Source organism: Ceratotherium simum, chromosome 21 (assembly GCF_057802395.1).
Source record: "Ceratotherium simum simum isolate JZ-2026a chromosome 21, ASM5780239v1, whole genome shotgun sequence".
NCBI lineage: Eukaryota > Metazoa > Chordata > Mammalia > Perissodactyla > Rhinocerotidae > Ceratotherium > Ceratotherium simum.
The window spans coordinates 20935650-20949310 of NC_141920.1; positions in this window are offsets into that span (position 1 = coordinate 20935650).

The window sequence follows — 13661 nt, forward strand, 5'->3', positions numbered from 1 at the left end:
AGAATAGGCATCCACGTCTTCCTTTTAACTTAAAAAAAATGGTTCCATTTGTTGCATTAATTATGATGTTTGTCGTCATTTTTCAGAAGATACTCTTTATCAGATTAAGGAATTATTTTACTGATTAACTAAGCGGTTGTTTTTTTATCTTAACACACACAAAATGTTAATTCCTTTATCAAATTTCATTTCTATATTTATTTATATTATAAAACACTTCTTTTCTCCTTTTTAGTGTGTGAACGTGGTGAATTAGATTGAGACACTCTCAAATTAAACATCCTTCTATACCTGGGGTATAATCTTACTTTGTCATTTTGTCACACATTCACAGATAATACAAAGCTTGAAATGGCAATGAATATGGTGAATAACTAGAATTAATCTCCAAGCTTCTCCACCCTTCAGTACTTGGCAAAAAAATGGGTGCTTGGTATATATTTGTTGAATGAATGAATAAACAAATGAGTTACAATTGACAAGAATACTCAAAAGGGTTGAAAGAATGGATCAGATCTAATACAATAAAAGAAGATGATAGAATGTAAATTACTGCACCTACGTCTGTAAGTCACCTGTGAAAGGAGAGGACAGGAAAACATGGCTAAGAAAAATGTGGTTGAAACAGCTAAGGAACTTAAGTTGATGGTAAGCTCACTGTGAGACCTTCACATGATGAGAAAGCTGAGCAACAAATTCAATCTTGGGCTTCATTTATAGTGTCTACAGCTATGTAGCTCTTCACTCTTTTGACACCAGTATCTTGTGCTATAGGACTCTGGAGCATTCTATTCACATTGCAAAATAGCTGTTGCTAACAGCCAGAATCAGTTTGGAGTAGATGAAGCATTTGGAGACCATGAAGGAAATGTTGCTGTTTTGTAGGCAGTTCATAAAACTTAGGATGTTTTCATAGCTTTATTGAAATAATTAGCACATCAAGCAGAATTAGATATTCTTATAGAATTCCAAAAGGTCAATTAGAATGTTTAACAGGATAATTGGATTTGTTTAATATAATGAAAACCTCTCAAATAAGTGAAGTGCTTTGTAATGAACTGAACCACTGTACAAGGTGCTGAGTCCTTCTGTATTCATAGCTGGGCTGCCATTGATCTATAATGTTATGGAGAAAGGGCTCAGCCAGGGCAGAGCTCTGAGAACGGCTGCTCAGGCCCCTTTGAATTCCAAAATTATGTGAACTCACCAACAGGTAGTTACTATCATGTATCTACACATCTCATGTGATACAGATAAACAAACAAAAAATCCTAATCAGCATGGACTCCATGTAATGTCCCAACAATGGCTTGTAGGATGCTCAATAAATTTAGTAGCAAAAAATACTGCATCTAATTCAAAGACATAATCTGTCTGCTGGGTAGTCACATTGAAAGTTTTACTCCAAAACATTTTCTAGGGCAGAGGCTAAAAACTTTCAGCTTGAGAGACATATTCAGCCCACAGAAATTTTGTTTGGCTGTCATAATGGTTGTGTGTGTGTGTGTGACACACACATTTAAAAATCTCACTTGAAAAAAATATATATATACTCTTTTCAAAATATATATATTCTTTTCAAAGGGGAACAGAGAGAGAGAGATAGTGTGTGTGTGTGCAGAAAACTTCAGGTGTATACAATACGACAGTAATAAAACTATTAATAAACTACTATAGTATAAAACTACTAATAAAACAGTAATAAATCTATTAGCTATAGTCAGATAGTCCCAATTCATCAGAAATACAGGCTTTGCATGTCTTAACAACTAATCAATGTGCTGATATAAATCCACTTTTGACAGCTAAGAACAGCTGTTTTAAGAAGGCTTCTAGTAGATATTCATTTTGCATTTCCAATAAGCCTTAGCCCTCCAGCCAGATATGCTTGGGCTCTGCCTGAAGTGGCTGGAAGGGAGGAAAGAAAGGACTTCAGTTCGCCTTTCCATCGGTGCACGTCTGAACTTTGAGAACAACTGCATAGGCAGGAGACTTCCTAACCACCTGTAGGATTTTTCCCTAAAGACACGACCACACCCAGAGAGGACTTGAATTTCTGAACTTTTTTAAGAGATGACACAATTTTTAGATGATAGTTATTATTGCACAACTAATTTTTTTTTTTTAATATAAGAAATCTGGGGAAGGAAAACATCTTAGAATTTCCCAAATCTAATAAATCAGTTTTATTTTCTCTTCTTCTCAAGTTCTTCTCTTAAGCAGTTGTAAGTTAACATAGTTTTAACTATAAATTATGGGTATGAATTTACATTATTTTTCCATTAACATTATAACCTAAGATGTTCCAATTTGCTGTTGTCTACAAAATTATTTTTATAATTATAAAATAATTACTATGTACTAAATCAGATGTTGGCAAACTTTTTCTTAAATAGCCACTTAATAAATATTTTAGGTCTTATGGGCCATGTGGTCTCTGTAACAAATACTTAACTCTGCTGTTATAGCACAAAAGGAGCCATAGACAATATGGAAACAAACGGGCATGGTTGTGTTCCAATAAAGCTTCCTTTACAAAAACAAGTGGAAGGTTGAGGGCTGTAGTGTAGACACCAAGAGCATGATCCACAAAAGGGGAAAAAAATCATAAATTGGATCTCATCAAAATTAAAAACTTTTTCTCTGCGAAATATCCTGTTAGGAGGATGAAAATACAAGTTGCAGACTGAGAGAAAATATTTGAAAACCACGTATCTGACAAAGGATTGACATCTAGAATATATAAAGTAATCTCAAAAGAATAAAAAACAACAATCGGTTAGAAAACAGGCAAAAGACATGAAGAGAGATGTCACTGAAGAGGATGTACAGATGGCAGATAAGCATATTAAAAGATGTGCAGCTTCACTGACCATTATGGAAATACAAACTAAAACCACAGTGTGGTGTTACCACACACCTATCAGAATGGGTAAAACTTTTTTAAAAATTGTTACAAGACCAGATGCTGGCAAGGATGCAGAGACATTAGATCACTCGCCGCTTACTGGTGGGAATGTAAAATGGTACAGCCACTCTGGAAAATCGTTTGGCAGTCTCTTATGAAACTAAACATGAAATTATCATATATTCCAGCAATTGCACTCTTGAGCAATGAACTTTCATGTTCACAAAAACCTGTACATGATTATTTATAACAGCTTTTTTCATGGTAGCAAAAAACTGGAAACAAACCAGATGGCCTTCAGTGGATGAATGGTTAAACAAACAGTGATGTATCCACACCATGGAATACTACTTAGCTATAAAAAGGAATGAATTAGTGATACATGTAGCAATTTGTATGAATTTCCAGAGAATCATGCTGAGTGAATTAAAAAAAAAACACTAATGGTTATATACTGTATGATTCCATTCATTTAACATTCTTGAAATGACAAAATTATAGAAAAAGAGGACAGATTGGTGGTCACTAGGGGTTAAGGTTGGAAGATGAGGTGAGTTGGGGGCAGGAAGGAAATAGATGTGATTATAAATAGGTTATTGAACTGATCTATATCTTGACTGAATGGTAGATACACAAACCTACACATGTGATAAAATTGTATAGAACTAAACACACACACATACAGGAGTACAAATAAAACTGGAAAAATCTGAATAAGATCAGTGGATTGTATCAATGTCAAAATCCTGGTTGTGATGTCGTACTTTGATTTTGCAATATGTTATCACTGAGGAAACTGAGTAAAGAGTACATGGGCTCTCTCTGTATTATTTCTTATAACTGCATATGCGTATACAATTATCTCAAACTAAAAAGTTTAAATAAAAAGAGGGAGGAGGGGATGCCCAAAGATATAGATTTTTATTTCCAGTGACAAAGAGGTGTGAACATGTGAACGGTCCCAGAACACAACGATTAAAGGACCCACAGCCATGCATGAACTAACAGAACTAGTCAGTGTAATGGAGAAAGTATTTTTCAAACATTACACCTGTTCGTTTTAATTCTTCTCTGAAATCATGTGTCCTTGCAACCTCTTGCTCTAAGGTAGAAATTTGTCACTCCAGAGAAGACATTAAACTTGAAATTTAAGTTTGAGAAAGAGAGAGGATGTCCTATATTCTTTTAACATATCAAGAACCAAACCTAGGGGTATCAAATATAGAGTGTCTCTCTCTATTGAGAAGTTGAGAAGTGTTGAGAAGGTTCCTGTCCTGCTGTGTGCCCCAGGAGACTAACTCAAATGGGATCCATTAACTAATTCCCTTAGTCCTTGGCTTCTAATTGGGTTCAGCCAATTGGAGGCCAGGAGGAGGGCAGCAGATAAGAGGCGAGTGAGGGTTGGTATTTGTTCCCAGAGTTCCCTCATTGCCAAGGCATCCTGGGTGGGCTGTGTTCCTCTATCACAGTCATAGCTCCTGCTAGACCTCCCTCTCCATACAATTGTCTTGTCCACTTCTGGGGACTGGCCCCTCCCCTTACCCCTTTAGACCTAGAGGTGGTATCAGCTCCCCACTGTTGCTAGCCCCAGGATACTGCACTATCCCCTGTTATTTCCTTAAATCCACACCTTTGGAACTAGTCACTTTGTTAAACTCTCCCCAAACTTCTCTTATCCTGTTTAAGGGTGTCATCTCTTTTATTCAGGGAACTGGAAAGATAAAATATCCCTTCTGTACTAATACAGCTGGACCATAAATCTTGTTGCTCTAAGGTAGTGTGATAACTACTTAGGGGAAATGTTAATAAAATTCTTCTGGTTCCAGTGTGTGGACAGAAGGGAATCAGAGGCAGGCTTCCCACTCCCAATCCTCCTGCCACCAATTCTGGGGTACAGATAAGCGTCAAGGAGAAGGCCACATCAAAATAAATCTGGTGACACTACTGTAGTCAAGCAGATATTTAATAAATGATATGTTGGACAACTCGTTATGCTGGTCCCCCATTTAGATTTTCCTTTTTGTCTATTATCTCATTTAACCTACAGTGAGGATAGCATTATAGTCTCCATTTTGCATATGACAGAATACAAGCTTAGAGGCAAGGAAACTCACCTAAAATTCACAGCAAACAAATGATGGAGACAGAATTTAAATCATGGTCTTCCTGACTACCAAGCCTGGCCACATTTTATTTTCCTGTAAATATCAGATTCACTAACTAGGATTGCTACATTCATCTGCTTGAGCTGCAGTAAAAAAATACCACAGACTAAGTGGCCTAAACAACATAGTTATTTCTCACAGTTCTGGAGGCTGGGAAGTCCAAGATCAGGGTGCCAGCAAGATAGATTTCATTCTGAGGCCTCTTCTCTTGGCTTGCATGAGACCACCTTCTCACTGTGTGCTCACATGACCTCTGTGTATGCAGGAAGAGTAAGCTCTCCCGTCTCTTCTTAAAAGAACACTAATCTCATGGGATCAGGGCCCCACCCTTATGACCTCACTTAACCTTAATTACTTCTGTAAAGGCCTCATCTCCAAATACAGCCACACTGGGGTTAGGGCTTCAACATATGAATTTGGGAGGGACATAAACATTCAGGTCATAGCAATTACCCAGGTTAAAAAAAAAAAAAGGAGTAACCAGAATAACTTGTTCCACATTTAGAAGCTCAAAAAGTATACCTATTATAAAATGTTTCAACTCAAAGTTTTGTGTGCTCTTTAATATCTCTCCAAGAAATCCAGTATTTTTCTCATACTGGATTGGGGAAAGGGGCTCTCCACTTCCCCCTTCCCCAATTTTTCAAACCCCAGGGGCTCAAGCAGTCCAAAGTAGACCACAATGGAGTAGGGAGCCCCTTGGCATGAGGTCAGTCTATGATGCCCATTTCTTTTCATTGCCATCCAGCAATGCTGTTGAAAGCTGGTTGAGCATCCACATTCCCAGGATGCTAATGGCATCCCAAGTCCAGAGGAAGGACTGGAAACCATGGCCATCATCACGCTCCATCACCAGTCTGAAGGTAGGGAAATTGTCAGCTTTCTGCTGATTTTCTGCTAAAGTCACCAAAACTCAACCTCAGAACGTGTCTGAACTTTGTCTTGCTTCTAGAAAGGAAAAAGGAAGTGGTTGAAGAAAGGATGGAATTAAAAACAAATCAGCAAAAAGAAAAAAATATTCTGGAACAGCTGTGTTTTAGAAAGCAAACCTCAGAGCCATGGTTTTTATCTTCAATAGACGTGCTCCAAAATCCAAAAATGAGGATGAACCCATCACATATTTATTAAGAAAATAACTCAAAAGAGCACCTTGGTTCTACAAAGCAGAGGCGTTGTAACTTTATGGGTCAGACCTAACTCATAAGTCAAAAGATTCTTGGTCCTCTTCCTACTCGGTAACTGAGATACATCTTGATTAATCAATCCAACTCTCTCTCTTTATCCCCCTCCTTCTCTGTCTCTCTCTCTCTCTCTGTCACACGCACACACACACACACACACACACACCACTAGAGAAGACACTTCTTAACTCTGGGTGGTAGAAAGAGGAAATAGAATTACAAGATCTTCAGTAAGAGATGAACCCATCTCTGTCCAACCACTGTTATATAATTGCACATAGACAAAGAACACTTGAGAGCCCTCCAGTCAGATGGAGATCAAGAGGCTTAGGCAAAACTTCTGAGTGACAATGTCCCTAGCTAGGTGGTAGGTTCTGGGGGCTATAAAGAAGGTCATGTCTTTGTCTGTTATAAGCTCCAGAAGAGTGGGGATGACAGCCATGGACACACAAAGCCAACACAGTACAATCAAGGAATCTAAAGAACAAAGTGATCTGGGGGACCAGAAGCAGGAGTTTCTAACTGCCTAGTAGCACTTGAGAAAAGCTCCTCAAAGGACATATGTTTAAGATAAGTGTTAAAGGATGGATAGGAGTTCCTCTCCCATAAGAAACATGTCTTTGCATTGCTTGAGGAATTTACTGAAGCAAGCACATACACACACACACACACACACACACACAAACTAAACACATATGAAAGTTTACATAGCCCATAAAGGTAAAGGATCTACTCTTTGCTATTTATCCAACCCTTCGTGGCACTGAGATCAGATGAAAATTTCTCCCAGGAGTCTTCATAAAGAAGACAATGTATGATACAATAAACACCATGTTACAGCATCATTAAAATGGATATAACTATAAGCTTCAAAGCTCTGTTTCTTATCAGAACCTCAACAAAGACTATCAAAAGGCAATTCATTGGCAGCAGATCCACAGGGAATCAGTAGAATGTCCAGGTGCCTAGCTTTCTATTGTCCTAGTTTATTCCAAGGGGACATTTTAGAATATTTGGAAGAAGAGGTGGAACGCAGACCCTCTAAGCAAGCAATCCTTCTTAAATATGACTTCTTTCCAGAGACACTGTAAAAGAAACTGAGAGCCCATGATCACTAGTTTGTACTCATTGGTAAACGCTTGTGATGAAGTTATCCTGTGTTACATTTTGAGGATGGCTCCAAGTGCCATAGACTATCACACTCAGGAGAGTGTTAACATCATTTTGTGAAAATCAAAGAGGTGGAAGGACATGAGCTCCAATGGGTGGGAAGAACAGTCAAGAATCTGGTCTGATAGACCAGAGGAAAGGTGATGAGTGCCATGCGCAGGGGAAGAGCAGTGAGGAAAAATGTACTACAGAGACTATCCAGGTTCCTCTTCTAGCGATAAGATAGCCTCTACCACTTACATTCAACTGTTGGCAAGGAACTCATCACCTCCCAAACAGTCCAAAAGCCCATTCATTTAATAAGCGTTTCCTAAGCATCTGTTGTGTATCATAAAATATGCCAGTTACTAAGATATTGGAGGGATATAAGGCCTAATTTCTGCCCTGGAAAGATGCAAGTAATGTATAATAAACACCTCTAAGTCTTGCCTCTTTTTGTAGTTCCATTGTTAAGCATGGGCCAGAGCAGAGAAACCCTCACACCTGGATGGAATGCCTAAGGTCTTCCACAGAGATCACGGAGATGTCCCCAGATTCCTAGACACTTTTGAGGGTGAGCAGTGGATCCTTGTGCACTTGGCATAATAAAATCTCACCTCAAGGAAGACAGATGAAGCATTATGAGGTCAAGGGAAAACATCTCCACCTGCTTCCCCAGTCCCAACCCTTACACTGATAAAGCCTCTCTCTAATTAATCATCTGTGCTGGTAAATGTCCACTGATCCTATTAAGCAATAGGGCTGGGTAGAAGTGATGGGCCAATGTCGCTGCTAAGACTTCCCAACCCTCATTAATAAATTTAATAGCAGCACCAAGAAATCTCAGGAGTGCAGTAGGTTATAGGCTGTGACTTTCCTTGGGGTAAAATTTTACATTCTTGCTCTATGCAGAAGTAATGTATTTATTCCAAGTTAATTCTTTTTTTCTAAAGTCAGTTGTGCTCCTTGGATGCTATCCTAAATTGACAAATTCCAGGCTGCTGGAGCTTGTCATCTGAAGGAAGAAACATTAGAGAAGCCAGTAATCAATCTGTATTGTGTGAAGATTAACATGCCTGCCCCTCGGGTTAACCAGACCTAAATGCAAATTGAATTGAAATGTTCAGAAAGTGTTCCTAATCACGCATGCTGTGATGATGAATCCTGTGTTTATTTATCACTCTTTGAATCACCAAACACCAGGCAACTGGAAGAAACAGAGGTCAACAAAGCTGAAATGAACTATTATCCTGGCTGGGTGGTAGGGAACGGATTAACTGAAGTCCAGGTGGCTGCACATCCAGAAAAGATGCAAATGTTTCCTCCACCAGAGGGCCTGAGCTGGTAGTCTTGTCCTAGTCCCGGAGATGGGCGGCCATTCGTAGACAAATCCAAGGGGGATGTGTCAAGGGCACGGATGAGTTACGTAAACAGCGCCCATATTGGCCCTTTCTCAAACATCAGGCCACAAATTTATTTCAAGGACTTTGGGGAAAAGAGCTCTGGAAAGCGGATACGCAGAGATTGATGGAGCATCACACAGCTGGACAGAAATGGGGGAGCACAGCTCAGCTTAGTGGCCTCACTGGGTCACTTGGTGGAGTTCCGCGTCTCTCCAGCCACTGTGTGTGTCTGTGTGTTTGTCTGTGAGTGCGTGCATCTTCACTTCAGTGTGGGTGCATGACGTTCGTGTGAGTGTGGGAATGACTCCATGTGTAAGTTGAACATGTGTGTTTCACATATGTCTGAGTGAATATATGGTTTGTGCTAATTATTTATGAATTAGCAATGCCTAACTTCAAAGTAGGCTATGTTTTAAAATTTAACCTAAGTCAATAGTTCAATGCCTTAAAACATGTTTTCCCAAAGAAATAATGCTCCCACCAAGACTTTAATTTTCTCAGAAGTTCATAATTTACCTGAGAGGCATAGTGGGTGGGCCCACATTGTGAGTGGGCCCAATTATCACACCATTAGAACAGGATTCAACTAATACAGCATCAAGTTTTTAATGCCATGCTAAGTGGCTCGGACTTCTTTATGTGGGTCAGTGGTTCCCAGACTTTTGTTTTAAGGACCAGAATTTATTTTTAAAGGATTGGGGGCCTAGCATTTAGTGACCAACTTTTTCTTTTGTCTAGTAAGGACTTGAACAACAAAAAAACAGCAGTAGCAGAAACAACAAAAGAAGCTACTCTCATTATTTCATTAAAGGAAGGATGTTTTTAGCACCAAAAAGTAGGAAAGATATAAATTTTAGTAAAAAAAAAAAGGGGGGGTGGGAGGGAGGTACAGTTCTAACAATTTAGTAGATTTAGCTTTAAGAAAGCCTGACCACATAAACTCTACTTTTTCACTTTTTTTTGCTGTGAACCTGTGAAACCCCTTCACGGCCAAGCGTATTATTGCTCAGACATGGGTTTGGGGAACTGATGGCCTCAGGGAAGCCTAAGCAGTTCCATAAGTCTGGGTAGTGTTTTCAGTAGGGGAGCAGGAAAAAAATCACTTATGTTGCTTACAGATTCTGTGAGTCAGGATTCGAACAGGGCCCTGCAGGGATGGCTTGGTTCTCCTCCGCAATCACGGGGGTCTCCGACACAAAGGCAGGGGCTGGAGCCATCTGAAGGCTCGCTTATTCACAGGTCTGGTGGTTGATGCTGGATGTCAGCTGGGAGACTGCAGCTCCTCTCCTTGGTCTGTCCACGTGGACTAGTTTAAGTTTCCTCACAGCACCAAGGCTGGGCTCCCAGGGGACAGAAGCTGTGTCCTTGTATGACCTAGCCTTGGAAGTCACGTGATATCATTTGGTAGAGTTGTCACAAACCTCTGCCCAGATTCAGGGGAAGAGGGAACACAGACCCTACCTCTCAGTGGAAGAATGTGTGTGTGTGTGTGCGTGCGTGTGTGTGAAGCCATCTTTGGAACATGGAATCTGCCAGAGTCCATCCTGAAAATCATTCCCTCTCAATCTCGCTCTCTTCTTTCTCTCTCTCTCTCTCCGTATGTGTATACATATGTGTGTATATATATATATATATATATATATATATATATATGATGGGGAAAGAGAAATTTATTTTAAAAAATAAACACAAGGAGGGGCAGGCCCTGTGGCCTAGTGGTCAAGTTTGGCACATTCCACTTGGGTGGCCCGGGTTTGGTTCCCAGGCGCAGACCTACACCACTCATCGGTGGCCACGCTGTAGCAGCGACCCACATACAAAATGGAGGAAGATCAGCACAGACATTAGTTCAGGGCAAATCTTCCTCAAGCAAAAAGAGGAAGATTGGCAACAGATGTTCACTCAGGGTGAATATTCCTCAGCAAAAAAAATAAAGAAATAAAAACAAGGAAGACAAAAAAAAAAACCCTCTCTTTTTATATCTATGTATATATATATTATATATATATATATAACTTGGTTATGGTTAATTTTATGTGTCAACTTGATTGGGCCACCAAATGCCCAGATATTTGGTTAACCATTATTGCAGGTGTCTCTGTAAGTGTGTTTCTAGATGAGATTAACACCTGAATTGGTAGACTGAGTAAAGCAGGTAGCCCTCCCCCATGTGGGTGGACCTCGGCTAAACCATTGAAGCTCTAAACAGAACAAAAGGCAGGGTAAGAGAAAATTCACTCTCTGCCTGACTACCCTCCAGCTGGGACACTGGTCTTCTCCTGCACTCGGACTGGAACTTACACCATCCGTTCTCCTGGTTCTTGGGCCCTGGGACTCAGACTAGAACTACACCACCGGCTCTCCTGGGTCTCCAGCTTGCAGATGGCAGATCGTGGGACTTCTCAGCCTCTATAATCATGTGAGCCAATTTCTCATAATAAAGATGATAGATAGATAGATAGGTAGGTAGATAGATAGATAGATAGATAGATAGATAGATAGATAGATAGACCGACGACAGATAGGTGATAGACAGATGACAGATAGATGATAGATAGAGATAGACATATCTCCTATTGCTTCTGTTTCTTTGGAGAACTCCGACTAATACAGATTTATATATGTGTGTGTATATGTGTATGTATATGTATATCTTGTAAACACACACACACCATAACCTTGCATTCAATTTCAGTGGGTCCGTCAATTCCCTGAACACCAGTATGAACCCCAAGACAGGAGCCTTGCCCATGGTGTTTCTTCGTAGCGTAATATTGTTGTTTTTCGTATACAGTTGCACCAATTGCACTCTAGTGGAATTGTACTTAGAGTCAAAGTCAAATCCCAGGACCTCTGTGGCCCAGTTAGTGGTACCACATGTGTCACATAACCTCCCTAGGTTTTTGTTGGCTCATCAGTAAAATCAGCATCATCATATTTGTTTCCTAGAATAGTGGTCCCTGCTTACTTATTTTCTCTTTTGGCCTTTCTTCTCCATCCCCCCTTTCCCTACTCAGCAAGTATTTTGCAGCTGGTCCCAACCTTGTCCTCCTCTGCCCACTCCTTTTCTCTCCACCACAAACCTCACTGGCCACAGACCCTGCCCAGGAAATCATCCCTGGCCTTACTTCAAGGGAAGATGAGGCAGGATATGAAGTCATGCCACCACTTCAAGCCCCACATGTTAGTTATGGACTAAGGGAGATGGAGCTGAGTAAAAATAAGTTGCAATTCCATGACACAGGTGGAGGGTGGTTGTTAAAGGATTTACTACACTTTCCTTTTGTAGTTTAGAGAATTTATTAGGATAAGCAGGAACCCAGATATTGACTTCATTGAAAATGTGATATGGTGCAACCAAATAAATGTATATCAGGGTCTAACTACACACCTTACAAGCTGTCCGATCTTGGGCAAGTTACTTAACCTCACTATGTCTTAGTTTTCTCAAAGTGAAGATAATAATTGTACTTATCACAGAAGATTATTATGAAGAATAAATGAGATAATGCATTAAGAGCCCTTGGCACAGCCTAGCAGAATGGTTCTCAAACTTTAGCATACACCAGAATCACCTGTAGGGCTTGGTAAAACAGATTCCTGGGTCTGAGTCTCAGGGATGCTGATTTATTAGGTTTAGGATAGACTTAGAGATTTTGCATTTCTAACAAGTTCCAAGGTGACGCTGATGTTGCTGATCTGACACCACACTCTGAGAAGCACTGGTCTAGTGCAGTGTTATCCATTGTGATGATGATGATGACGATGATGATGATGGCTATAAGAGATTCCAACTTTATATGAATAACAAAGTAAAATATAAATTTGTTTTACCTGACTTGTAAATGGCATTTTAGTATGCCACATGTTATAGTCAGGCAACTATTGATGAATCTTCTATCGTATTTCAAATATGTTAGACTTTACATTTGGTACAAAGTTCTTAGGGTATGAATCATATGTAAATGAGTCAGGTAGAATCCCTATGGACTATTAGTGGAGAAAAACCTATGGACTATTAACAGAGAGACGAGATTTTTGCTGAGAGAGGAACAGAACTGGGCAGAGAGTAAGGAGAATTTGGGCCTCTTTGGTTTTAAGGGATTTCTTTTGCAAAATGATGGGATTGAATTAAATTATCTCTAAGATCCAGCCCAGTTCTGCCAAGCAGAGATTCTATAATTAATTACAATCTAAAGAAGACTGAGCACACAACAGTCCTGTTCCCAGAAGCTACTTGCTGTTCAGAGCCCTTGGCTCAAGCCCCGGGAGGCCTTAGCAAAGAATGTTTCCTACCATCCTAGACCAGCATCACTTAACAGTAGAAGCTTCTATGGGGCCTGAAGTAGCTGGCTGCTTGTTGCACGAGGGATGGGCAATTTCCTGCCCTGGAAGTCTGTGAATGGAGGCAGCTGGCCCCTCTTTCCCCCTTTTCTGAGACTGAGATAGGAAACTTGAGTTGAATGGATTGTTTTTAAGAAATGCCTTTATAAGCCTCCCATCCAAATTGGAGAAAAGAGAAAGGCCTAGAGTCATGTTCTTCCATCCTCCCCATCCCACTCGGGGATGGGTGGGTGTGGTAAAACATTGCATCCTGGTGGTGGGGCTATCATGACACCAGATCCCAGAGAAGTTCCTGCTCCCATGGCTTGATCCTTCCTGATATGAGAGGTCTCCGTGTATACTTGGGATGAGAAGTAGTTCTGTTTTCTCTTTTTGATTGTCTATTCTTAGGACATAAACAACAGACCAGGCCTCCCAGTTCCTTGAAAGAGAGGCCATTTGTAATTCATTTGTGGGTACCTGGCATGAGAGCTGACACATAGTAATACTCAGCAAATGTTTGTTGAATGAA